The 25948-nt window shown below is 50.6% G+C and overlaps 1 protein-coding gene across 4 annotated transcripts in view; it reads left to right on the top strand.

Annotated features, from left to right (window-relative positions):
* Positions 1 to 25948, top strand: part of LOC140425235 (thyroid hormone receptor beta) — a 322477-nt gene that overhangs the window by 148607 nt on the left and 147922 nt on the right. The window contains exon 5 of one of the 4 annotated variants that reach the window (XM_072509316.1): positions 16716 to 16888. The exons of the other annotated variants lie outside the window; for them this stretch is intronic. The gene's annotated coding sequence lies outside the window, so the exon portion shown is untranslated. The remainder of the gene's footprint in view (positions 1 to 16715; positions 16889 to 25948) is intronic. 4 annotated transcript variants of the gene reach the window in all.

The following is a 25948-nucleotide window of genomic DNA, read 5'->3' as shown; positions in this document are numbered from 1 at the left end:
CGTGCCGGGGAGCGGGATGGGGGGTCCGTGCCGGGGAGGAGGATGGGAGGTTGGGGTCCGTGCCGGGGGATGGGGGGGGGGTCCGTGCCGGGGAGGGGGATGGGGCGTCCGTGCCGGGGAGGAGGTTGGGGTCCGTGCCGGGGAGGGGGATGGGGGTTCCTTGCCGGGGAGTAGGATGGGGGGGGGTCCGTGCCGGGGAGGGGGATGGGGGGGTCTCTGCCGGGGAGGAGGATGGAGGGGCAATTGAGTTGGTCCACCTGGCCAGGTGCCAGCCTCCAACAGTTGGACCCATGCGGTCCATGCCCCCTGGCTGGGGGGAAGGAGGGGATATGGGCAATGATGACATGTCATGTCCCCCCCCCCCCCCCAAACCAGGCCGTCATGTTTTCCGATCATCCATCGATGTTGGCCGCCGTGGCGGCAGCCGCTAATGTCCATGTTGCCCTGGATGAGGAGGAGGAGGAAGAGCGTGCCAGAGAGGCGGCGCAGGCTGCCGCAGAGGGGCAGGCTGGTAGCCGCCCAGGCTGGAGGGACACCTGACCGACAGGACGAGGAGGGGGAGGAGGACGTCGCGGCCCCACGGCAACGGAGGCACCCGAGGGCGCCCCGTGTGTACCGGCCCCGGCAGTCATACCAGGACCTCACGGACCGGGAATGCAGGAGGAGACTCCGGATGAGGCGGGAAACCGTGGCACACATCTGCCATCTGCTGTCACACCTGTCACCCGCATGGCACTGGCGGGGGACACCCTCTTCCCGTGTCCGTCAAGGTTACGGTTGCCCTGAACTTTTATGCAACGGGGTCATTCCAGGCACCGAGTGGGGACCTGTCCGGCATATCGCAGACATCGGTGCATCCGGGCAGTGACAGATGCCCTATATGCCATGGCGCACCGCTACATCCGCTTCCCTGTGGACCGTGCCAGCCAAGATGCCCGGGCCATGGGCTTCTCTGCCGTGGCCGGGTTCCCCATGGTCCAGGGCGCGATCGATGGGATGCACGTCGCCGTGCGGCCACCTGTAGATAACAGAGCCGTGTTCACCAATAGGAAGGGGACCTATTCGATGAACATACAGGTGGTCTGCGACCACCGCATCATGATCCTGCACGTCTGCGCCCGTTACCCAGGCAGTGTACACGACTCATACGTGTTGTCGCGGTCATCCATCCCCGGCATGTACGAGGGACGCCATCCCCGGCTGAGGGGCTGGTTGCTGGGCGACAGGGGCTACCCATTGCGATCGTGGCTGATGACGCCTGTACGGAGGCCACGCAATGAGGCGGAGAACCGCTACAATGATGCCCATGTAGCGACAAGAGGAGTGATAGAGAGGTGCTTTGGCGTGCTGAAGATGCGTTTCAGGTGTCTGGACCTCTCTGGGGGCGCCCTCCAGTATCGGTCAGATCGGGTCGGCCGCATCATTGTGGTGTGCTGCGTCCTGCATAACATAGCCCAGCAGAGGGGCGATGTGCCGCTGGCAGAGGAGGGTGGAGTGGAGGAGCAGCAGGAAGAGGCGCAGTCCTCCCCAGATGAGGGGGATGGGGGCAATGGTCAGGGCAGACGGGCTAGACACAGGCGGGTGGCTGTCCACCGTTACCGGCTGGCCCAGCGGGCACGGGACAGACTGATAGCCGCCCGCTTCACTGACTAGATGGGCGTGGGAATCGGGTAGTATGGCCACAGACCGCACACCATGGCAACAGCCGACCACCCACACCCCCCACCCATCCACCCACCCAGCACCCTCACCCCCTCTCCCCAACCCCACCCACCCCACCCGCATGCACACCACCCCCCTCCCATTGCCGATCTACCTGCGGCATAACGGCCGGGCTCACACAGTTGCAGGTGGACGCGTGTCTATTGCAGGCCATGGAGGATGATGACAACCCGCCCTGCGGTGAGCTCCTGGCTCCACATCGTTGGACTATGTCTGACCCATGGCCACAGTACCACCATCCACCCGGACCATCCCTGCATGCGGCTGTGACACTGCAGCGCACGGTCCCGTCCTCTGCCCGGGGGGATGTTGATGGCGGCCCAGGGGGAAGGGGGGCAGACTCACCTGGGGCTGAGGTAAGACCACCCCTCACACACACCACTTGCGCTCAACGTACATGACACCCCCGCACGCTTTGGACAGAGCACAAAGGCAGCTTCTGTAGGTGTAACATTGACTTTAATAACCAAAACGAGTTCATGCACGTGCCTAGCCCCTAAAACTCATCTGTGCCCTGCACCCGTGCCAACTTACTCAGTGTCTAATTGTTTGGCCTTACGGGCCCTTTGACTACGTCTACGTGGTTCCCCAGACGGTACAGCAGAACTGGAGGTGGACTCCTGTGATTCCTGCCCTCTGACACTGGATCCCTTTGGCGGCCCGTTACCTGGGGCGTCCTGGCCTAGATGGGCCAGGCTGCGGCCCCGGGCGACTGGGATGGCGAGCTGCCAGCCTGTCCTGCCCGTTGCCCACCCGATGCACCTGGGACGGAAGGGGGGGGAGTCCGAGGTGTTGCGGTGTTCCGGGACCTTCCCTACAGTGGGAGCCGGGACGGACCACACCACTTCCTCCTCCCTCGGGGTGCCCGATGGCCCCCAGGCCTCTACATGGGTGGGGGATGCGAACGGACTGGCCATCCGACGCCCCCCCCCGACATCTGGCGCTGCCAGTCCTGGAGGCCCGTGCTGGTATCGACAGGGGTCTGCAGGTTTGCAGCCATGGAGCCCAGGGGGTTGGCAAACCCTGTCTGTGACAGTGCGACGCCGGCTCGCACATGGCCACTGGCGCCGATGCCCTAAGCGATGGCCTGCAGAGACTGGGCCATGGCCTGCTGAAACTGGGCCATGGCCTGCAGAGACTGCGCCATGGACTGCTGAGACTGGGGCCATGGCGTTGAGCGCCTCTGCCATCTGGCGCTGGCACTGGCTCATGGCCTCCTGTGAGAGGGCAGCCATGTTCTGGGGCCACAGACGCCGCCTGCACGGAAAGCCCCAGGCCTCGCAAACCGTTCCCCATGTCTGACACCGTCGCACCCATTGCCTCCACCGCGGACCGCCACCCGTGCGGTGTCGGCCTGGGTGGCACGCATGACCGGCAACCACCTCCAGCTCCTGGACGCGGGTGGACTCCTCCACCTGCGACTGGCAGCCGCCGCAAGCCGGCCGTCACCCTCTTCGCTCGTCTCCGGGTCGGTGGTTACATCGGATCTATGGGTGGGTGTGGTAACTCCAGGAACCCGGAATCCATCTGGGCGGCAGATGTTCGCTTGGGCTGAGCTGCCCTCCGACCGCCCGGCCCCTCTGCTGCTCCTACCTCCACCTGCTGTACCAGGACGGCTGTGTTGTGCGCACCAGTGAGTGTACCAGACACCTCATCACTAAAGTGCCGAACCGAGGTGAGTGTTTCTGCGATGGTGGAGGGTGTTGGTGACAGCAGTGGCGTTGTGTCGGTGCTCTTCGTCCCACTCTGAGCCCATGGCACTTTGGGGTGGGGGTTCGTCTCCACCCATCCACTCTGAGTCACTGTCCGGTATTTTGTCTTCCTGGGTAGTGCTATCCCGGGTAGGGGTGTCCCTGGGCAGTGCTGTCCCGGGTAGTGCTGTCCCGGGTAGTGGTGTCCTGGGTAGTGGTGTCCTGGGTAGTGGTGTCCTGGATCGGATGTGACGGGGGGCCTGTGGCTGCCCCCTCGTCGCTGGGGTGGCACACGCCTGCCCTCGTCGCTCCCGCACGTGACGGGGGGTGTCGTCTCCCTGTTGCTCCAGGTCTCTCCGTCTCCCGTGGTGTGCGAGGGGCATCCTGCGGGCATCGCATGCCGGAGGGCCCCGGGTCTCCTCCGGCTCCCGTGGCATCCGAGGGGCATCCTCCCGGGCGTCGCATGCCCGGAGGGGTCCGGGTCTCTCCGTCTCCCGTGGCCTCCCGAGGGGCATCCTGCGGGGCGTCGCATGCCGGAGGGTCCGAGTCTCTCCGTCTCCCGTGGCCTCCGAGGGGCATCCTGCGGGGCGTCGGCATGCCGGAGGGTCCGGGGTCTCTCCGTCTCCCGTGGCCTCCGAGGGGCATCCTGCGGAGCGGTCTGCATCTGCGGGGATGGGTGCCTCGACGTTTGCTCCTGCGATACACAATGAAGCATGCATAGTTAGACACGCAGGCAGTGATCAGGTGATATGGGGGAGGGGGGATATGGGGGACGGGCTGTCGTGTGGCTCACTTGCTAGTACGCCCCCGACCTCTGCATCAGCAACCTCCCGGTCGTCAGGTCTGCCAGCCAGTTCCAGGGCCCTTTCCCTCGTGTTCGGTCAGTGGCCTCTCAATCAGCGGGGCCTCCTCCAGTCCTCACATGCTCCCTATTGTTGTGTGCACGCTTCTCCTGTGGCGGGGGGGGGGGGGGGGGGGGGGGGGGAGGGTGGCAGGGGTAAAAGGCAACAGTGTTAGGCAGGTATATGAATGCACGCCATCGGTTGCGCGTGCATTGCAGAGGTTAAGGTTAGGGATGGATTCACTTGGGGATATGGGGGATATGGGGGAGGGGGGATATGGGGGAGGGGGGTTATGGGGGATATGGGGGAGGGGGGATATGGGGTAGGGGGGATATGGGGGATTATGGGGAGGGGGGGATATGGGGGTAGGGGGGATATGGGGAGGGGGGATATGGGGGGGGATATGGGGGAGGGGGGGATATGGGGAGGGGGGATATGGGAGGCTCACCCTGCCTGCTCTGACGAGGTCGTTCACCTTCTTGTGGCACTGGGTGCCTGTCCGTGGTGTCAGGGCCACAGCGGTGACGGCCTCTGCCACCTCCCTCCACAGGCGCCGGCTGTGGCGTGGGGCAACTCTGCGGCCGTGCCCGGGATACAGGGCGTCCCTCCTCTGCTCCACTGCATCCAGGAGCGCCTCCACATCCCGTGACTCAAACCTCGGGGCTGAGCGGCGGCCAGCCATCCAGTCGGGTGTTCCGGTCGGCTGTTCCGGTCGGGTGGGGGAGAGTAGCGCGGCCTTCTGAGCCGTCACGTCGCTGCTAGCCCATTTCGGGCCGGAGACTTTCGACCCATTTTTCCGACGTGACGCAAGTCGGATTTGCGCCGTTTTTTGCGCCGATTGGCGGACTTTGCGCCGGTAACAGAGAATTTCGCCCCAGGTTCTTCGCTATGAATTATTCCCCCGTTTTATTTTGGATACAGGCAATTTTGTTTGTCTGTCTTGGGGATTATTTTTACTTTCGCAGTCCTTTTCATATTTCAGTTTTATAATCGTATTTCTTCCTTGACTGTTTATGCTGTCCTTGTTCCTTATCTTGATCTGAACTTTACTCCAATAATAATAATAATCTTTTATTAATGACACAAGTAGGCTTACATTAACATTGCAATTAAATTACTATGAAAATTCCCCAGTCGCCACACTCCGGCGCCTGTTCGGGTACACTGAGGGAGAATTCAGAATGTCCAATTCACCTAACAAACACGTTTTTCGGGACTTGTGGGAAGAAACCGGAGCACCCGGAGGAAACCCACACAGACACTGGGAGAACACGCATACTCCACATAGACAGTGACCCAAGAGGGAGTTGAACCCGGGGCTCTGGCGCTGTGAAGTGACAGTGCTAACTACTGTGCTACCGTGCCACCCTATCGTGTCTTCTGTTTCTTTTAACTTCAAACTTATGTTATTTTCACCAAGTGCCTCCCCCCATGTCTTATTAGTTAGCCCGATTTACCCTTTCTGCTGGGACACTGGTCACAACTGGTTCAGGTGGAGCACACCCCAGCATTAGAGTTTCTTCCTGTCCTCATACTGGTGTCAGTCTTCAATTAAGATGGAATCTCACATGTTGTAACTAGTCTTTCAGCCATTCAACTTTTGATCTAACTATCCCTATGCTGTGATGTGGAGATGCCGGCGTTGGACTGGGGTGAGCACAGTAAGAAGTCTTACAACACCAGGTTAAAGTCCAACAGGTTTGTTTCGATGTCACTAGCTTTCGGAGCGCTGCTCCTTCCTCAGGTGAAGGAACCAGCTCTGAAAGCTAGTGACATCAAAACAAGCCTGTTGGACTTTAACCTGGTGTTGTAAGACTTCGTACTATCCCTATGCTGATTAGCTCTTGGCTCTGGTATTAATTCCAAAATTGCGAACAGAGTCCTGCTTTTAATTAGAAATCCAGTTTCAATTTTCATTTCTATGTCATTCCAACAACCTGATCCATGACAAATCTTTATTTCCTCTCTATTTCCAAGTTCCTCTATGGTTACTCTTGAGATATCCTTAATATTTCTACCAGGAAGGCAATGCACCCTTCTGGATGTTTTGTTTTGTATACTTTGTCTATACCTCTTAACTTTTGAACCCTGTTGTGATCACTTTATTCCACTCTCTTCACAACGCCACCCCTCGCCCCCTCTTTCTCGCCCCCCCCCCCCCCCCCCTCCAACCCTCATTGCCTTCTGCTCCCTGCTGCCACAGTGAGCATTCTAGCTGTACACATGGCAACTTGTGCCCTATCCTCATAGCAAGTACATTAGCTATATATATTGGCAATCTCCCCCAGATTCTTCTTGCTGTGCTGACTAGTAGTCACATTTTTCCCTTGCCACTTCTGTGCTTTCCTCTGAGATGTGACTGGACTCTGGAGAAAACTATCCAATTGTTCTTGAAAACAGATGAGGAGGGATTTCTTCAGCCAGAGGGTGGTGAATCTGTGGAACTCTTTGCCGCAGAAGGCTGTGGAGGCAAAACCACTGAGTGTCTTTAACACAGAGATAGATAGGTTCATGATTAATAAAGGGATCAGAGGTTATGGGGAGAAGGCAGGAGAATGGGGATGAGAAAATAACAGCCATGATTGAATGGCGGAGCAGACTCGATGGGTCGAGTGGCTTAATTCTGCTCCCATGTCTGAGGGTCTTATGGTCTTATAAGAAATAAGAGCAGGACCCACACTGCAATCTTGGAATTACTACCTGAGCCATGTGCGAATGAGCATTGGATAGTTAGATCAGAGGGTGAATGGTTGAAAGACTGGTATAGGCATGAGATTCTATGAAGAGCAGAAGGCCATTCGAACCCCCTCCCCCACCCATTCCCCCCCCGAACATGTTACACCATTCAATAAGATCATATATGATCTTATTGTGTCCTTAACCCCACTGTCCTGCCTGCTCCCTATAACCCTCACCTCCCTTGCCTATCCAAAATCCAACTAAAGTCCTGAATATATTGAATGATCCAGCCCCCATTGCCTGCTGAGAAGGAGAATTCAAAAAATTAATCGCCATTCTGAGAGAAGATATTCCTCCTCCTCTTGGTCTTAAATGGGAGGCCCCTTATTTTTAAATAGTTCCCCTGTACTTCTAGATCCTCTCATAAGGGGAAAACATCCTCTCAGCATCTACCTACTCAAGCCCCCGAAGAATCTTCTATGTTTCAATAAGATCACCTCTCATGCTTCGAAATTCCAGTGAGTATAGTCCAGACATGCTGAAGCTACTCTCATAAGAGAAACACTCTCATAAGAGAAACACTTTCATCCCAGGAATCAACCGAGTGAATCTTCTCTGAACTGCCTCTCATGCATGTTTGTCCTCCCTTAAATAAGCAGAACAAAACAACATTGAAGGACTGTAGGTGTGTTCTCACCAGTGGGCTACAGTCGTGGCAAGATGTCCCTACCTTCATACTCCATTCCATTTGCCTTCCTAATTATTTGCGATACCTGCTTGCAAACATTTTATGACTCATGTGCAAAATCTCTGTATAGAAGCATTCTGCGATCTCATTTAAATAATATTATGCATTTCTGTTCTTCCTACCAAAGTAGGCAACGTCACATTTTCCCAAATTAATCCCCACCTTGGGCCAAATTGTTTCCCGCCCCTTAACTTATCCAATTCCCTTTGCAGACTTTTGTTGCTCTGTTTCTCTGGTTATGAATATGGTGGTCAATATAGTCGCCTTCCTTAATCCTAATTATGTTTGCTTTAGAGTCGCCAGGTATCTCTCGATACCGCCACAAGTTTCAAACCCGAATACTGATCAAAGAGCCAATACACCAGTTAGTTAGTTCAAAGTCAATACTATTTATTTACACACACAGTAAGATCTACACATGCACAAAGTACTACAAACTAAAGTATCTCTACCGCTAACGCCTATACTTCGCTTCGGGTGCCCACTCAGTCAGAGGAACAATGGCCGTTGTTCGGATCTGAGGTGGTTGGGTTCGAAGTGGTACAGGAGAACAGCTAAGGTCGTCCGTCTGGTAGCGAGCGTTGACTTTGAACTTACTTGCTTCTGGTGCAGCTGGTGGATGGGCCTCTCCGCTTTGAGAGCCAAGTCCAAGAGAGCGATTCTCTCTCGGGGGTTTCTTCTTATACCCGGAGGGGCTTCGCGCGCTTTTGGGCGGGCCTTGAACTTGGCCCCAATTAATTGGCCCGCATCATGATCACTGGTATTGATCTTGACCAATAAAAGGGGTGGGTGCCCTGATGGCTGGGTGTGTCTTTGGTGGCCATTGGCCTTGCTTTGTTTGTGCTTTCGGTTTGGGGAACTGGCGCCGGGATGTCTGGAGCTGTATCGGTTCCTTGAGTGTCTTTCCCAGAGATGGGCCATCAATATGTTAATTGACCTACAGTTTCAATTCCGTCTGGGAGCTGCCTTTCCAATACGCATACAGGCTCTGTGCCTGCTTGTTTTCCTAACATTGCCCATAGTTCCCTACATTCATTGCGAGCATCCATTTTGTATTCTGGAAGTGACCTACCCAAATGGCTACACACCCTCCTTGTGATCCTCAACGCGAAGCGTGAAGGATCAAATTACTGCACCTTCTTCATTCTCCTCCTAAGTCGGACACCCATAAGCAAGGACAGGCTTTACACTACTCTGTCCTATGGGTTGGAGCTTTTACCTAAATTACTTTATGTACACACATCATTATAAAATTCTACGGGGTGCTGTGACATACAGGCATGCATTACAAAATACAAAAACTGGAACCTATAACTGCCCTTAACTAAACTATCCTTAATCAATGAAACATGTACAACATTTTAAACTATACAGTAGCAGCAACACCGGTCTCTCTGGCTTGGCAGTCGAGCACAGAGTTTTACATTTCTTTTATTCGAACAAACAAACACAAAAAAATAAGGATGCACTTTAATTCACTTAAAGGGTGGGAAGTCCGAAAATAGGGGATCTGAATGTGTATGCTGGAGTGCGGGAGGCTTTCCTCTGCCATTTCCTAAGCCTTAGTGTCTGAATGACACTGCAGAGTATTGCAAGCACTAATAGTGCTTCTACAACGTAGGACAGGGAATGCCAAGTAATGAACTTGTCACACTAGGTTGGTGTATCGGTTGCTGTCTCTGGGTACAGTGTATGGCAGGGGTGTGAAACATTCACGGCCTGTGTGGTAGGGATCAGGGGGGGTCGCCTCCGCGCGCAACTGTAGGGAACCCGCCAAGATCCAAATGTAGACCATGATGGTTGTCTTCATGCTTTTCTTCTTTCTTTTGTAATCTTCCTGAGGCTTCTGTGGTTCCGGAGTTCTGTGGACAGGAGCATAATTTCTGTTATTATCTTGTTTGAGATCTCGTATGTCTGTCTGTCTGTCCTTTTATTGCCAATTACCCATTATAATTGGTCACTATCTGTGACTCCCTCATGTTTTTAAACCAAATATTTGGGACAAGACATCTGAGTAAAAATACTGACACAGTGCGAGCAGTCTCGCAGGCTGTGTGGGTGATGCGGTGAATGTACCATCCCAGTGTTTGAGGATGTAAATAGCATATGGAAAGCAACCTAAGGGTCGGCGTAAAACAAACAAAAGAGTTTTGAACCAAAAGTTCCAAATGGGGTGCGTATGGGCCACGGCGGGTAAGAATGGGTGGAATCCCCGGGTAGGACGGTGACCAGTGCCGTATGTGCTCTACCCGAGCGTAGCTGACCAGATGGGGGTCCTCAGGCAGGGCGGGGACCAGTGCCGTTACTCCACTGCCTGAGTGACCAGACAAGAACGGAAAGAATTTGTGTTCGCCGTGGATGTTGCCTCGTGTGATTACCTTCGAATCAGAAGAGTAGCTATGATCGGTTGTCTGCCGACAAACTAGTTCCTTTAACTGCCAGTGGGCGTTAAAAGAGTGGTGGCATGGGGCCATGAATAAACTTTATCAGAGGGTCGTACACAAACAAACATGCAACATTTAAAATTCACAAACTAAAATAACAGAAACGGGCAGGCTCCATCAGAAAGAAGGATACCGTAAATCACATTTGGCTTGGGGTGTAACTAGCATACGGCGTCAGTGTAGTGTGACCGAAGAAGAGAGGAAGGATAAGAGAAACAAAAATGAAGTGGCATTGCTGAGGTGTCCCTGCCATGAGAAGTGGCGGGTAAGCGCTCACAGTTTGCATGGGGCAGCTGGAACCTTGCAACAGCTGTGGGTGGTGTTCTATTTCATATCTGGGGGTGAGTCTAGCTGGTGGTGGGGGTCTCCTACAATCTCAGGCGAAGTGTCCTGACTGCCCACAGTTGTAACACGACCCCTGGGGCACGTAAGGTGGAGCAGGCTCTCCGGTGCATTGCTCCCTTGGGTATGGTTCCCTGGGTGGGGGGTTGGTGCTGTTGGTGTCATTGCTGGTTCGGGGGGGGCATTGGTGGGCTGATTCCGTTGCTGTTTCGGGGGCGCTTGACATTCTCGTGCATAATGTCCTAATTGGCCGCAATTATAACATTCTTTGGATTTAGTTTGCTGTGGGCTGTTTCTTCCCTCATTTACCCATGCGGGGTGTTGGTGTGTCCTCACTGGATGCATGTTCACATCTGCCTGCTCTTCCTCTGCTCTACCATAGGCTGTTTTACCTTGAACGGACTGTTCCCAAGTGCGGGACAATCCCTTTAAAACCCATTTCTCGTTGTGGGCCTCGTCTGAGGGGTGGTAATTTGCGCAAGCTCTCTGTCCTGCCTCTGTTGCATGGGAGACTAGGATGCGGGTCCATTTGGCCATATTATCTGGGGTCAAATGGGCGCGGGCTAACTCTCCAAACACCGCTGTAAAATGTATCCACAAGGGTCCAGCAAACATTGTGGGGTGCTCTGTCTTATTTTGCCTACATTTGTTTCGGCCTTCTACGGGGTCTCCTTTGTTATAGCCGATCGCATCTAGAATCGCTGTGTGCATTTCTTGGAGGGTGCCTCCTCCTACATTTTGTGGATGGGGAAGGGCTGCCACGACTGAAGGGCCGAGGCTTAAAACTGTGAGCTTCACTTGCTCCTTTTCATCCAGGCCGTACATGGTCGCCTGTTGTTTTACTCTTGCAAAGTGATGGTGGGGGTCCGATGTGGGTAGGAACGGTGTATTCTTGTCGCACGCGTCCCTTAATTGATTGACGGTTAATGGGATGGTGTACAGGAATACTGGGTCTCCTTTTGTTGTGGCCCTGTGCGGTGTGGTGACAGGGTTCATAGGGGTGTGTTCTGCCTGTGCAATCGGGGGTTGGGGTGCTTTTCTCTTTTGTGGCTTCTCCTATGTACATGTGCCATGTACATATGTATGGGCAGTCTCGTTTAACTCCTGCCAATCGGGGCCATTTTCTTGGTCTAATTGGGATCCAAACGTTCTCTGGGACCCATTTTGGACAGAAAGCAGAGATTGCAGTTCTGCAATTTGCTTCCGGCACTTTGCGTGGTCTACTGAGCTCTGCCTTTATTCCGTCGTGGAAGTGTGGAGTGCTCGTAGGGCTGCTTTTAGATTGTTACACTGTTTCTGTAACTGCTCAACTTGTTGTTCTGTTTCCTCCCTTACCAACACCGTGCGTTAGGCTTTGTCGTATTGCGACTGAAAGCTGCTTAAATGAGCGAGACAAGATTGGTGTGCCCGTTTGACATCAGCCATATCCTTGTCCTTCGCCGATATCTGCTCTCTCAGTTCCCTGTTTTCTTTCTCATACTCACTCACGTCTCCTTCACTATTCTTGTCTCTCTCCTCAATCTCTCTACGGAGTTTTCTTACCACCTTCGCTGTGCCTCGCAATTGTGCCAAGCAGGACACGATTGCCATCGGCTTGCGAGCTTTCCCTAAGCTCTTCCTATGGATCTCTGTCAGGTTCTCCCACCATGTATGCCCTATACTTCCGGACTTGTTTCATCATTCGCGCAGAATTCGCTCCAAAGGGGCCATCCTTTCCCTTTGAGGTACTTTCTGATCTCCTCTTCCCATACGGAACACTGTCCTACTCTACTGGTCGCTGCGACCTCGAATTCATAAGGCATTCCATTGCCTTCATTGCCATTCCTATCGCTATCTCTGGGGTCTCTACCAAATTTGGATCAGGGGGTGATAAAGTGGTGATGTAAACACGGGTACGGCTTACGCTATTTTCCGGCCTACAAAATTCCCGACAGTTTTACACAACAAAATCGCTCAGGTTTACCTTATATCCTTATAAGGATCTAAAGAGAGAGCTAAGACGAGCAAGGAGGGGACATGAGAAGTATTTGGCAGGAAGGATCAAGGAAAACCCAAAAGCTTTCTATAGGTATGTCAGGAATAAGCGAATGACTAGGGAAAGAGTAGGACCAGTCAAGGACAGGGATGGGAAATTGTGTGTGGAGTCTGAAGAGATAGACGAGATACTAAATGAATATTTTTCGTCAGTATTCACTCAGGAAAAAGATAATGTTGTGGAGGAGAATGCTGAGCCCCAGGCTAATAGAATAGATGGCATTGAGGTACGTAGGGAAGAGGTGTTGGCAATTCTGGACAGGCTGAAAATAGATAAGTCCCCGGGACCTGATGGGATTTATCCTAGGATTCTCTGGGAGGCCAGGGAAGAGATTGCTGGACCTTTGGCTTTGATTTTTATGTCATCATTGGCTACAGGAATAGTGCCAGAGGACTGGAGGACAGCAAATGTGGTCCCTTTGTTCAAAAAGGGGAGCAGAGACAACCCCGGCAACTATAGACCGGTGAGCCTCACGTCTGTAGTGGGTAAAGTCTTGGAGGGGATTATAAGAGACAAGATTTATAATCATCTAGATAGGAATAATATGATCAGGGATAGTCAGCATGGCTTTGTGAAGGGTAGGTCATGCCTCACAAACCTTGTTGAGTTCTTTGAGAAGGTGACTGAACAGGTAGATGAGGGTAGAGCAGTTGATGTGGTGTATATGGATTTCAGCAAAGCGTTTGATAAGGTTCCCCACGGTAGGCTATTGCAAAAAATACGGAGGCTGGGGATTGAGGGTGATTTAGAGATGTGGATCAGAAATTGGCTAGCTGAAAGAAGACAGAGGGTGGTGGTTGATGGGAAATGTTCAGAATGGAGTACAGTCACAAGTGGAGTACCACAAGGATCTGTTCTGGGGCCGTTGCTGTTTGTCATTTTTATCAATGACCTAGAGGAAGGCGCAGAAGGGTGGGTAAGTAAATTTGCAGACGATACTAAAGTCAGTGGTGTTGTCGATAGTGTGGAAGGATGTAGCAGGTTACAGAGGGATATAGATAAGCTGCAGAGCTGGGCTGAGAGGTGGCAAATGGAGTTTAATGTAGAGAAGTGTGAGGTGATTCACTTTGGAAGGAATAACAGGAATGCGGAATATTTGGCTAATGGTAAAGTTCTTGAAAGTGTGGATGAGCAGAGGGACCTAGGTGTCCATGTACATAGATCCCTGAAAGTTGCCACCCAGGTTGATAGGGTTGTGAAGAAGGCCTATGGAGTGTTGGCCTTTATTGGTAGAGGGATTGAGTTCCGGAGTCGGGAGGTCATGTTGCAGCTGTACAGAACTCTGGTACGGCCGCATTTGGAGTATTGCGTACCGTTCTGGTCACCGCATTATAGGAAGGACGTGGAGGCTTTGGAGCGGGTGCAGAGGAGATTTACCAGGATGTTGCCTGGTATGGAGGGAAAATCTTATGAGGAAAGGCTGATGGACTTGAGGTTGTTTTCGTTGGAGAGAAGAAGGTTAAGAGGAGACTTAATAGAGGCATACAAAATGATCAGGGGGTTGGATAGGGTGGACAGTGAGAGCCTTCTCCCGCGGATGGAAATGGCTGGCACGAGGGGACATAGCTTTAAACTGAGGGGTAATAGATATAGGACAGAGGTCAGAGGTAGGTTCTTTACGCAACGAGTAGTGAGGCCGTGGAATGCCCTACCTGCTACAGTAGTGAACTCGCCAACATTGAGGGCATTTAAAAGTTTATTGGATAAACATATGGATGATAATGGCATAGTGTAGGTTAGATGGCTTTTGTTTCGGTGCAACGTCGTGGGCCGAAGGGCCTGTACTGCGCTGTATTGTTCTATGTTCTATGTTCTATCCCTGTTAGTACGCATGCAAATAACACACTTCCGAATCTTGGTGGTTTGATCAGTATTGGTCTTGCGCTTGTGATTTTTCCTGTTTCCAATTGGATTCAAATTCAAATTTTGGGTTCTCTCGGAGTGACTAGGCCACTTCTAGGTCGAGTCCCACCAGAGTCACCAGTAAATATGAATATGGCGGTCAATATGGTCGCCTTCCTTAATCCTAATTATGTTCGCTTTCGAGTCGCCAGGTATCTCTCGATACCGCCACAAGGTTCAAACCCGAATACTGATCAAAGAGCCAATACACCAGTTAGTTAGTTCAAATTCAATACTATTTATTTACACACACAGTAAGATCTACATATGCACAAAGTACTGTAAACTAAACTATCTCTACCGCTAACGCCTATACTTAGCTTCGGGTGCCCACTCAGAGGAACAATGGCCTTTGTTCGGATCTGCGGTGGTTGGGTTCGAAGTGGTACAGGAGAAAAGCTAAGGTTGTCCGTCTCGTAGCGAGCGTTGACCTTGGACTTGCTTCTGGTGCAGCTGATGGACGGGTCTCTCCGCTTTGAGAGCCAAGTCCAAGAGAGCGATTCTCTCTTGGGGGTTTCTTCTTATACCTGGAGGGGCTTCGCGTGCTTTTGGGGGGGCCTTAAACTTGGCCCCAATTAATTGGCCCGCATCATGATCACTGGTATTGATCTTGACCAATAAAGGGGTGGGTGCCCTGATGGCTGGGCGTGTCTTTGGTGGCCGCTGGCCTGGCTTTGTTTGTGCTTTCGGTTTGGGGAACTGGCGCCGGGATGTCTGGAGCAGTATCAGTTGCTTGAGTGTCTTTCCTTTGTTCCCGGAGATGGGCCATCAATATGTTAATTGACCTACAGTTTCAATTCCATCTGGGAGCTGCCTTCCCAATACGCATACAGGCTCTGTGCCTGCTTGTTCTCCTAACATTGTCCATAGTTCCCTACATTCATTGCGAGCATCCATTTTGTATTCTGGAAATGGCCATTCCAGATGGCTACACTTGTATCCTTCCCAACTTGATTTCCTCCCTATCTTAGTTTCATCTGCAAATTTGGCTACAGCACAATCGGACACTTCATCGAAGTCATTAATAGTTAGATCATAAATAGTTAGGCCTCATCACTGATCCTGGGGCACTCCACTAATTATAGTTTGCCGACCTGAAAATGAACCATTTATGCAATTTGTTTCCTTTTAGTCAGTCTTCTAGTGGTGCTAATATAGCACCCCCAACACCATATGTTCTTCTTATATGTAGTAACCTTTTATGTTGCACCTTATGCAATGTCTTTTGAAAATCACCTGCTGGTTCCCTTTCTCTACCCTGCTAGTTGCATGTTATTACAGAACATATTACAGTCCTGGTATTACAGTGCTGACACACACTCTGCATTACCATTGTAGTTTCTTTTTCTTAATTTATTGAGTAATTTCTTAATTTAGTCATAGAACCAATGGAAACCCTTGATTAATCCAGGAACCTTAGATATCATTCTAGATGGAATTTAGCTTGGTCTTAAATTAATGACTAATTATTCTCAATGTCTGTCCATTTAACTATTTGCCAAGGTTTTAGAAAAAAAGTTGTGCGGAAAACAAGATGGTTTTATGGGATTTGTATTCATATTGGTAAAGGTTAGAAATAAGGTATAGTTTTAAGTGTGTTTGATTCAATGTGTTTCTGCCTGGAAGGGTAAAACCTGTAGTTAGATTTGTGCTGGACAAAAGTGTTTGTATGTGTGGGGTTGGTTTTAATTTCAACTGTGACTCTCTTGTGCTGAGAGGGGGTTATGGCATGAAGAATAAATAGAAGGCAAACACAAATGGCCATTGTTTAGCAACTTAAGGCCCTTGAAAGGTAGAAAAGCTTTTAAGTTTTAGCTGGATATATTGCAGCTGCAGACAGGACACCGTAGAGTGAACATCTCTCCGCTCTGCCAGGAGAAGCTGGACAAGACTAGGGAATTGCAAAGATGCAAGATTCCTAAGGAACAGGTTACAGTCCAGATAACCAGGGAATTGGGACAGAAAGAATACCGAAAGGTACCCCCTCTATTGACAGACAACAACGTTTTCCCCCCCCCCCCCCAAACCCCCATAAAAGGGACCCCTGTCTCGAAGCTAGAGAGCTGTCCAGACAGGGGCATTGGGAAGCATTATAGCTTATAGACAGCTTGTACAAACCATCTGCAGCTTTGATCCATTCATATCCCTTCAGCATCAGTGGCCCAAATGGTAAAACCCCAATGTTTGTAAACATTGACCACATCAACGAAAAGTAAGTGCATTCAAAGTACTAAGTGCATCCTAATTGCTCAAGTGTGTGATTTCACTGCATTTATCTCTGTTTGATGTGGGCAATCTTTAACCACTTAGGCCACTGAAGCATGAAGGGATATGAATGGATCTAAACTGCAGATGGTTTGTACAAGCTGTCAATCACAGGCCACAACTGGAAAGCTATGAATGGCTTGCAGCTAATGGATCTGTGGGAACCACATGCAGGCACAGCTACTCTCCTTCGAGGAATGGACACATGTAGCTGCAAGGTAAGTATAATGTTTCTCACTGCCCCTGTCTGAATTGCACCCCTTGGGGGGAGAAGGGGCGGGGGAGGAGGTCCCTTGGTCAGGGGGTGCCTGTGGGGGGTTCCCCTTTTACAGAGGTCCCTTGGGGCATCCCCCTCTTACAGGGGTCCCTGTGGGTGGGGCCCTCTTACAGCAGACCCTGTGGGGGGGGGGGGGGTCCCCTTCCTACAGGGGTCCCTGTGGGGGTCCACCTCTTAACAGGGGTCCCTGTGGGGAGGGGGGTCCCCATCTTAACAGGGGTCCCTGTGGAGGGGGGGGGGGTCCACCTTTTAACAGGGGTCCCTGTGGGGAGGTCCACCTCTTAAAAGGGGTCCCTGTGGGGGGGGGGGACCCCTCTTAACAGAGGTCCCTGTGGGGGGTCCCCCTATTAACAGAGGTCCCTGTGGGAGGGGGGGGATCCCCCTCTTACAAGGATCCCCCTATTGCAGGAATGCTGGGGGAAGGGAGGGTCTGCTAGAGGAGGCTTGGGCAGGCAGTGCATTGTTGGGGGGAGGGGCGGGAGAAATTTTCTTTGGCTAGTCTCTACCGCCGTGGCCCTGGCATGGTGGGGCAATGGGGCCCCTTGACCCACCACACTGGTAAAAACCACAAGTGATCCATGCTCACCTGATTTCCGGCCACGGGGACCAGAGAATCACAGGAAGCCGGAGCAGCGGGCACTCAGGGCTGCTAAATTAGATGTAAATGGGTCATTAAGACCCATTTGCATTTATTTACATCTCTTCCCCCCCCCCCCCCAACTTTGACGGCGCGCGTCATGGACCTCGTTCACTTTAGCAGGGCCGGGGGGTGGGTTGGGGTGGTCGGAGCATTGGGGTGCCGATCTTGATTTTCCCCCCGACACCCGATTCTCCGTCCCATCGGGGAATGCATTCCGGGCGTCCCGGACGGAGAATCCCGCCCATGGTCTTTTAAATCCGGATTCCATTCTGGAAAGTTGTAACATTACTGGGATTGTAATGTAGTGTATATTGTAAATTGAATCTTTAGCTTTATTCCTTCAGAATCCTTCGCACTCCCTTGTGCTGACCATAATATTAGTTTGTGTTTTTTCTGAGTTTGTTATTTGGAATCAACAGCACAGAAAGTCTATTCAGCCCAGCTAATATACGCTGGTGTTTACACTCAACATGAGCATCCTTTAATTACCTTGATGCAACCCACCATTGTATCTCCCTCTTTGCTTATAGTTTGAATGGAAGAGGGTAGAAATTGAACATTGTGTTTGTTTTATGGACACATGATAGCCACCATGAGGCCCAATTCGAACAAATTAATTAGGGGGACACGTAGGCCACTCGGTCCTTCGAGCCTGCTTTGCCATTTAATAAGATCATGGCTGATCTAATTTTAACCTCAACTTCATTTCTGCCTATCCCCGATAAACCTTCACCTCCTTGTTTATCAAGAATCTACCTACATCTGCTTTAATGATATTCAAAGACTCGCCTCAATCATCTTTGAGGAAGAGAATTCCAAAGTTTCAAACTCGGAAATAAAATTATTTTTTTCATCTGTCTTAAATGGGCAACCCCTTTGCTTTTTAAACCGTGAATCCCCCATTAGTTCGAGATGCTTGCACAAGAAGAAAAATCCTCACCGTGTTCACCCTGTCAAGATCCCTTAGGATTTTCCATGTTTCAATCAAGTCCCCTCTCTACTAAACTCCAAGGGATGCAAGCCTAGCCTGTCCAGCCTTTCCTCAAAATGTAAGACTTCAATCTCCTGCCCCCTAAGACCCTTGAAAGATGTCCGATGCACAAGTAAATTGGTCAATATTTCAGATCCTAGCAGGCACCTAAGATGGGCCTTAACCCTCTTACACATGTATCCAAGGATTTTAGTGCATGTTTTGGTGTCCTAATCCTGTTGCGTGTATATAAATGCCACAGGTTCCCTTTTATGCTTTTCCAATTCCTGCTCATTTTAAGTGCTGGCAAGGCTGCTCAGACATGTTCCCCGTCTTTAAAAGCAGAAGTGCCACTGAGCTGATCCTTTAAATGAAATGGGGTATTAAATAACAAATTCAATTAGCAATAAATTGTCAACACCCTCTTACTATTACCATAGTGTTTTCAGATAACAATCGCATTTTCAACCTGTGTTCAATAAGCATGCTAATTCATAGAATCATAGAATTTAAGTACAGAAGGTTGAAAATTAAATTTCTCATTGTTCAATTACAAGCTACTTGTAGCATATAAATTTGTGGTTGAAACATTACTGTAGATATAGGAAATGCTGAGTGTGTTTTTAAAATTATTTCCGTGGGTGCCGCTGGCTCACCCAATATTTTTATTGCCCATCCCTACATTTAATTAAATAATGCAGCTCCAGCACATCAGGTGGCAGAAGGAATAGTGCCTTTAGGACTGCACTTTACTGAATACCAAATCTCCACCTGTTAATTCAGAAATCTGGGGCAAGATCCTCTGGTATCGGCGCGATGTCAGAATGGTCAGAACATTGAATACAGGAGTTGGGACGTCTTGTTGAAGTTGTACAAGACATTGGTACGGCCACACTTGGAATACTGTGTGCAGTTCTGGTCACCCTATTATAGAAAGGATATTATTAAACTAGAAAGAGTGCAGAAAAGATTTACTAGGATGTTGCCGGGACTTGATGGTTTGAGTTATAAGGAGAGGCTGGATAGACTGGGACTTTTTTCCCTGGAGCGTAGGAGGCTTAGGGGTGATCTTATAGAGGTCTATAAAATAATGAGGGGCATAGATAAGGTAGATAGTCAACATCTTTTCCCAAAGGTAGGGGAGTCTAAAACTAGAGGGCATAGGTTTAAGGTGAGAGGGGAGAGATTCAGAAGGGCCCAGAGGGGCAATTTCTTCACTCAGAGGGTAGTGAGTGTCTGGAATGGGCTGCCAGAGGTAGTAGTAGAGGCGGGTACAATTGTGTCTTTTAAAAAACATTTAGATAGTTACATGGGTAAGATGGGTATAGAGGGTTATGGGCCAAGTGCGGGCAACTGGGACTAGCTTAATGGTAAAAACTGGGCGGCATGGACTGGTTGGGCCGAAGGGCCTGTTTCCATGCTGTAAACTTCTATGATTCTATGATTCCATGACCCGCACCCAAAACGGCGCAAATCAGTCGGGCATCACGCCGCCCCAAAGGTGCGGAATCCTCCGCATCTTGGGGGGCCAAGCCCCAACCTTAAGGGGCTAGGTCTGCGCCGGACTAATTTCCGCACCGCCAGCTGGCGCGGAAATGACATCTCCGGGCGGCGCATGCGTGGGAGCGTTAGCGGCCGCTCACGGCATCCCCGCGCATGCGCTGTGGAGGGAGTCTCTTCCGCCTCCGCCATGGTGGAGACCGTGGCGAAGGCGGAAGAAAAAGAGTGCCCCCACGGCACAGGCCCGCCCGTGGATCGGTGGGCCCCGATCGTGGGCCAGGCCACCGTGGGGACGCCCCCCGGGGCCAGATCACCCCGTTCCCTCCCCCGGAGCCCGCCCGCGCCGCCTTGTCCCGCCAGTAAGGTAGGTTGTTTAATCTATGCCGGCGGGACAGGCATTCTAGCAGCGGGACTTCGGCCCATTCGGGCCGGAGAATCGCGGGGGGGGGGGGGGGCCGCCAACCGGCGTGGCGCGATTCCCGCCCCCGCCGAATATCCGGTGCCGGAGAATTCGGCAATCGGCGGGGGCACGATTCACGCCAGCCCCCGGCGATTCTCCGACCCGGCGGGGGGTCGGAGAATCTCGCCCAAGATCCTGGACTTGAATTTTCAGCCAGTTAGAATTGTAGCACGCTGTGCAGAGAACCTTTTGCTTGATGGTAAATCTGCAAACAAACATTTTTATGCGTAGCATAACATATGCAGACTCTCATAATTGAGATTCAAGCTATTCGATGTGTGATCCTGCCTCATTTTGTGCCATTTTTCAGTACAGGAAATTAATAAACTTGCAGTCATGGTAAAACCTGGGTATGGGTACTTAGCACATAGTCATTTTTCATTTTGCATAAATTCGCATGGCAAGGAATATGGAATTGCTTACCTGTTTGCGCTCCCAGGGGAATCCGAAACTGGTTGCAATTCATCTCCAGCGGAAGAACAGTGGACTGGATTCTCCGTTTCAGCGGCTAAGTGCCAGCTCAAACGGAGAATTTGCAGCCGTTTTACGACCCAAAAATCAGTGCTGAACCCTCACCAATTCCGGGACCGGGCTAGCAGCGGCGCTGGGTGAAACACCCAGCCCCCGCTCCGAGAATGGCTGTGTCACTGGCTGCACATGCTCACGGCAACAAACTGCAGCGGTCGCGCTGTACAACATGATGCCGGCCTTGCGCAGACCCGACCCGCCATCTGCGACCCCACAGGCCACCCCCTGGCCACCCCCCACCAGTCCACCCAGCCCTCACAGAAGACGCCCGGCCAGCGGCACAGATCCCGGCCGCATGTGGCGGTGCTGGACACAGTCTGCAGCCGTCACGCCGGGTTCCTGACTGTTGAGACCGCACGCCTCCCACGCTGTCGGAAACTCGTCCCATCGGGGGCGGAGCATCGCGGGAGGGCCTGCTGATGATGCGCCAATGCCGTTGCAGCGGTGCATGACGCGATTACGCCACTTCCGATGGGGCGAAGCATGGCTGACTGGCGTCACACTGGCACTGGCCCCGATTTGGGCATTGGAGTGAATTCGCCGCTCGATCGCCGATTACGATATCGGCGTTGGGCTTCAGAGAATCCCGCCCTATAGCTTTTGATAGGCAAAATATATTAGCTAAAGAATTTGCTCTTCAGTGTTTGAGTTGCTCAGCACTGACAGGCAGATGAAGACTCAAACTGTTTTAGGAAAGATTTTTCCTCCACAGACTATTCCTTTTGCTTTTCATAACACGTCAAATAAATTGGTCTTTAAATGTATACAGCAAATATATCAACCTTTTGAACAGCTCGGTAATATTTCCCAAACAACTGCTGTGATTAGTGATTAAAAGTTACAGTTTACCAATACCTTTACAGCACTTGCAAAAGAAGAACTGTGTTAGGAACTATGAACAATTTTGAACATCCAAGACCTAAAATGAAGAATATTAAATCAGGTTCGAGATTTATGTTCGACGAATCCTTGCAGTTGAAAATTCTGTCATCCAACATAATAAACTGTGTAATCAATATTTTAAAGAAATAAAATCTTCTTTTGTAGTTCAATTTTTAGAATCAATTTTTAGACATCGTATCTTGGGGGAATATGAGCATGTGAGCAGCTGGAGTCACTCAAAATTTTCCCAGTATTGCACAGAAAAAACATTCTGGGTGAATTTCATATATTGTGAACTTTATTTTTATGTAACTTGAGGATTTCTAATCTCCTGTAGCCATTCTGTAAATTCAGGATAAGATTGAAGGCTTTCAATTTTTCCAGATTTCTGTTCCTTTCAGTATATTGTGTAGGGATATGTGTTTACCAGTTGTATTTGACAGCTTTCCTTTTGGTAGGCGTTTATGTGGCAGATAGTGTTCGATGTTGAAGGCTGCCATCCAAACTATTGCTCTAGGTTTATTGGGTGATGATCTACAGATGGTTCATCATAACCAACAATGAATGCATACACATCACATTTTTATACGATAAATATGTTGTGCTTTATAATTTTTTAATCTGTTGAACAAAATATTTGTTACTAAAATTTGGAAAAGGATAGCACGCATCCCACTAGGTCACTAATTAAATCATATTGCGCAAGAAGTAACAGTATGTAGTGGTGAATTATAATAATCTCTATTGTCACAAATAGGCTTACATTAACACGGCAATGAAATTACTGTGAAAAGCCCCTAGTCGCCACATTCCAGCGCCTGTGCAGGTATACGGAGGGAGAATTCAGAATGTCAAAATTACCTAACAGCACGTCTTTTGGGACTTGTGGGAGGAAACTGGAGCACATGGAGGAAACCCACGCAGACACAGGGAGAACGTGCAGACTCCGCACAGATAGTGACCCAAGCTGGGCATCGAGCATTGGACCCTAGTGCTGTGAAGCAACAGTGCTAACCACCGTGCTATCGTGCCGCTGTACAAACAACGATGAGGGTCTTCCAGGTGGCCCACAGGACAAGTCACTGATGTTGGTTTTCAGCAAGAAAAGTTTGATGACTTTAGTTCCATGTATGTTCCGAGCATTCTGGATACACTGACGCAACTCTGCATTTCCCAACAACGTATCGGATTTTCAGCACTTGTGGAGCAGAAAACACAGAAGAGTAACCAGCTGAACCAGAGTAACCTGACTGCGACTGAAACGCTCTAGCTTGGAACTAGACGTCGCCTCATTGGTGTCTCATCAAATCCAGTGCCATTCTGCCCATTAATTGAGGGTATTTTTTTGCAGTGGCAAGCATAAGTGGATGGAACAGGCCTGATTAATCTTCTGAGTCTCTTGCCCCACCTGACTCATCCATGGATGAAAATGTTTATGAACCACTGAACTACAGACTTGAGCAAAGTAGACCTGGAAACCATTTTAAGACACTCGTGAGTAAGGGGAAAGACAGTTGCTGCAATCATTAATAAAAGTTTGGTTTTAAAAACTGAAGGAATAGAAATACTGATCGAGAATAAGTATTTTGCCAATTGTAATTGTCAAATTAAGGGCAGCACAGTGGCGCCGTGGGTTAACCCTGTTGCCTCACGGCGCCGAGGTCCCAGGTTCGATCCTGGCTCTGGGTTACTGTCCGTGTGGAGTTAGCCCATTCTCCCCGTGTTTGCGTGGGTGTGCGGCTAGGTGGTTTGTGCGGCTAGGTGGTTTGGCCACGATAATTGCCCCTTAATTCGAAAAAATTAATTGGGTATTCTAAATTTTAAAAATAAATTAAGAACAATAAACTTTTTTAAAAAGTAATTGTCAAATTGTGCTGATAGGTAAAGTAACTTGCTTTTGTGCCAGAAAAAAATAAGCCTGGGGTACATTTTATTCAATGTTTAGACATGTTAGTCATTAACTCTGGAATCTACTTTGGCTGCCTCTGGGGCAAAAATGTCTTTGTTTTTGGTTGACTTCATTTTTAAAATTAAATACTCCCCTTGATACATTGTGGTTTGAGGTAGCAGTGTAGGTTACTGTGGAGCAATATCACACAGCTTGGTGACTCATAATTTGCTACAAAATGAGGGGCGGGATTCTCCGTCCCCCCCGCCGGCCGGAGAATCGCCGGGGGGCGGCGTGAATCGCGCCCCGATGCCGGCTGCCAGATTCTCCTGCGCCGTTTTTTCAGCAGGGCGGGAATTGCGCCGCGCCGGTCAGGGGCTGTTGGCAGCGGCCCCCCTGGCGATTCTCCAGCACGCGATGGGCCGAGTGGCCACCTGTTTTCGGCGGGTCCCTCCGGCGTAAAATACACCAGGTCCGTACCGACGGGTCTGGCTCTGGGGGTGGTCTGCGGAGTCCTCGGGGGGGTGAGGGGGGGTTGGATCTGGCCCCGGGGGGTCCCCACGGTGGCCTGGTCCGTGATCGGGCCCACCGATCCGCGGCCGGGCCTGTGCCGTGGGGGCACTCTTTCCCTCCGCGCCGTCGTCCGCCATGGCCAGCGCAGAGAAGAACCCCCCTGCGCATGTGCTGGGATGATGCCAGCACACGCTGGCGCTCCCACGCATGCGCCGGCCAGCGGAGGCCCTTCGCCGCCGGTTGGCGTGGCGCCAAGTCCTTCGGCGCAGGCTGGCGCGGTGCCAACCCTGCCAGTGCCGGGCTAGCCCCTGAAGGTGAAGAGGATTCCGCACCTTCCAGGCGGCCCAACGCCGTAGTGGTTCACCCCACGCCTCGGCGCCCGTACAGCCCGCCCCGCTGGGTAGGAGAGAATCCCGCATGAGACCTCCACAATCGGTTTTGTAGATTTAGCACTTGTCTCCCCATCGGGTCAGCAGGGATATTGTACAACTAGTTACTATAAACACTTTCCAATGGAAGGCTATTGTGGGTGGCATTGTAGCACAGTGGTTAGCGCTGTTGCTTCACAGCACCAGGGTCCCAGGTTCGATTCCCGGCTTGGGTCACTCTCTGTGAGGAGTCTGCACGTTCTCCCTGTGTCTGCGTGGGTTTCCTTCAGGTGTCTGCATGGGTTTCCTCCGGGTGCTCCGGTTTCCTCCCACAAGTCCCGAAAGACGTGCTGTTAGGTAAGTTGGACATTCTGAATTCTCTCTCCGAGAACCCAAACAGGAGCCAGAGTGAGGCAACTAGGGGCTTTTCACGGTAACTTCATTGAGGTGTTAATGTAAGCCAATTGTGACGATAAAGATTATAATATTATTATTGTGCCGTATTGGTAAAGTACTGGGACCAGGTCCCTTTTTGAATGAGGGCACCATGGTGCTTGGGAGGGAGAAGTGAAGAAAATGAAAGTCTGTTCCAAACTCTCTTCCTCTGTGTTCTCCTGTTCTTTAAACAATGCAACCCAGGCAGCCCATAAAAAGACAATTGTTGAGTAAGCAATTAACTTGTCAACAGCGGCAATGTACATTGTAACTGCTTGCTAATATTATAAAAAGTAGAGTGACACACTTGTGTCTTCTCTCCCACATAGCATTCACCAGAAGCTGTTTCAGCTTTGTTGTTGATCTGTAGTTCCATTGTGACATTCTGCTAATCTGGTGTACTTTATTCACCGAACAAACCATACCTGTATGTGAGGAGTTGCAATACGCATGTTAAGTTGCTTTGTAAATTTACAGAGAATTATTTTGTCGAAATGGAACTGAGAAAACATTGATGGGGGAGTTGGTCACATTCTCAAATAACTCTAATAAATTTGTCAAACGCTATTTCTTAACAAAACAGCGTTGAGTCTGCCTGATTTGTATTTGATTTTTTTTTAACCTCTAATGGAGAGTCACTGGCTAGGCCACCACTTATTGCCCATCCCTAATTGCCCGTGCAGTGGTGGTGGTGAGCTGACTTCTCGAATGTCCTGCTGCTACCTCTTAATAATAGATTCTAGCAATTTCCGAATTACAGATGTTAGGGCAAACTGGCCTATACTGTAGTTTCCTGCTTTTTGTTCTCTCCTTTCTT

This window comes from Scyliorhinus torazame, chromosome 6, assembly GCF_047496885.1.
Source record: "Scyliorhinus torazame isolate Kashiwa2021f chromosome 6, sScyTor2.1, whole genome shotgun sequence".
NCBI classification, from domain to species: domain Eukaryota; kingdom Metazoa; phylum Chordata; class Chondrichthyes; order Carcharhiniformes; family Scyliorhinidae; genus Scyliorhinus; species Scyliorhinus torazame.
Note: the sequence above shows the minus strand (reverse complement) of the source record. Positions and strands in the feature narration are given on the sequence as shown.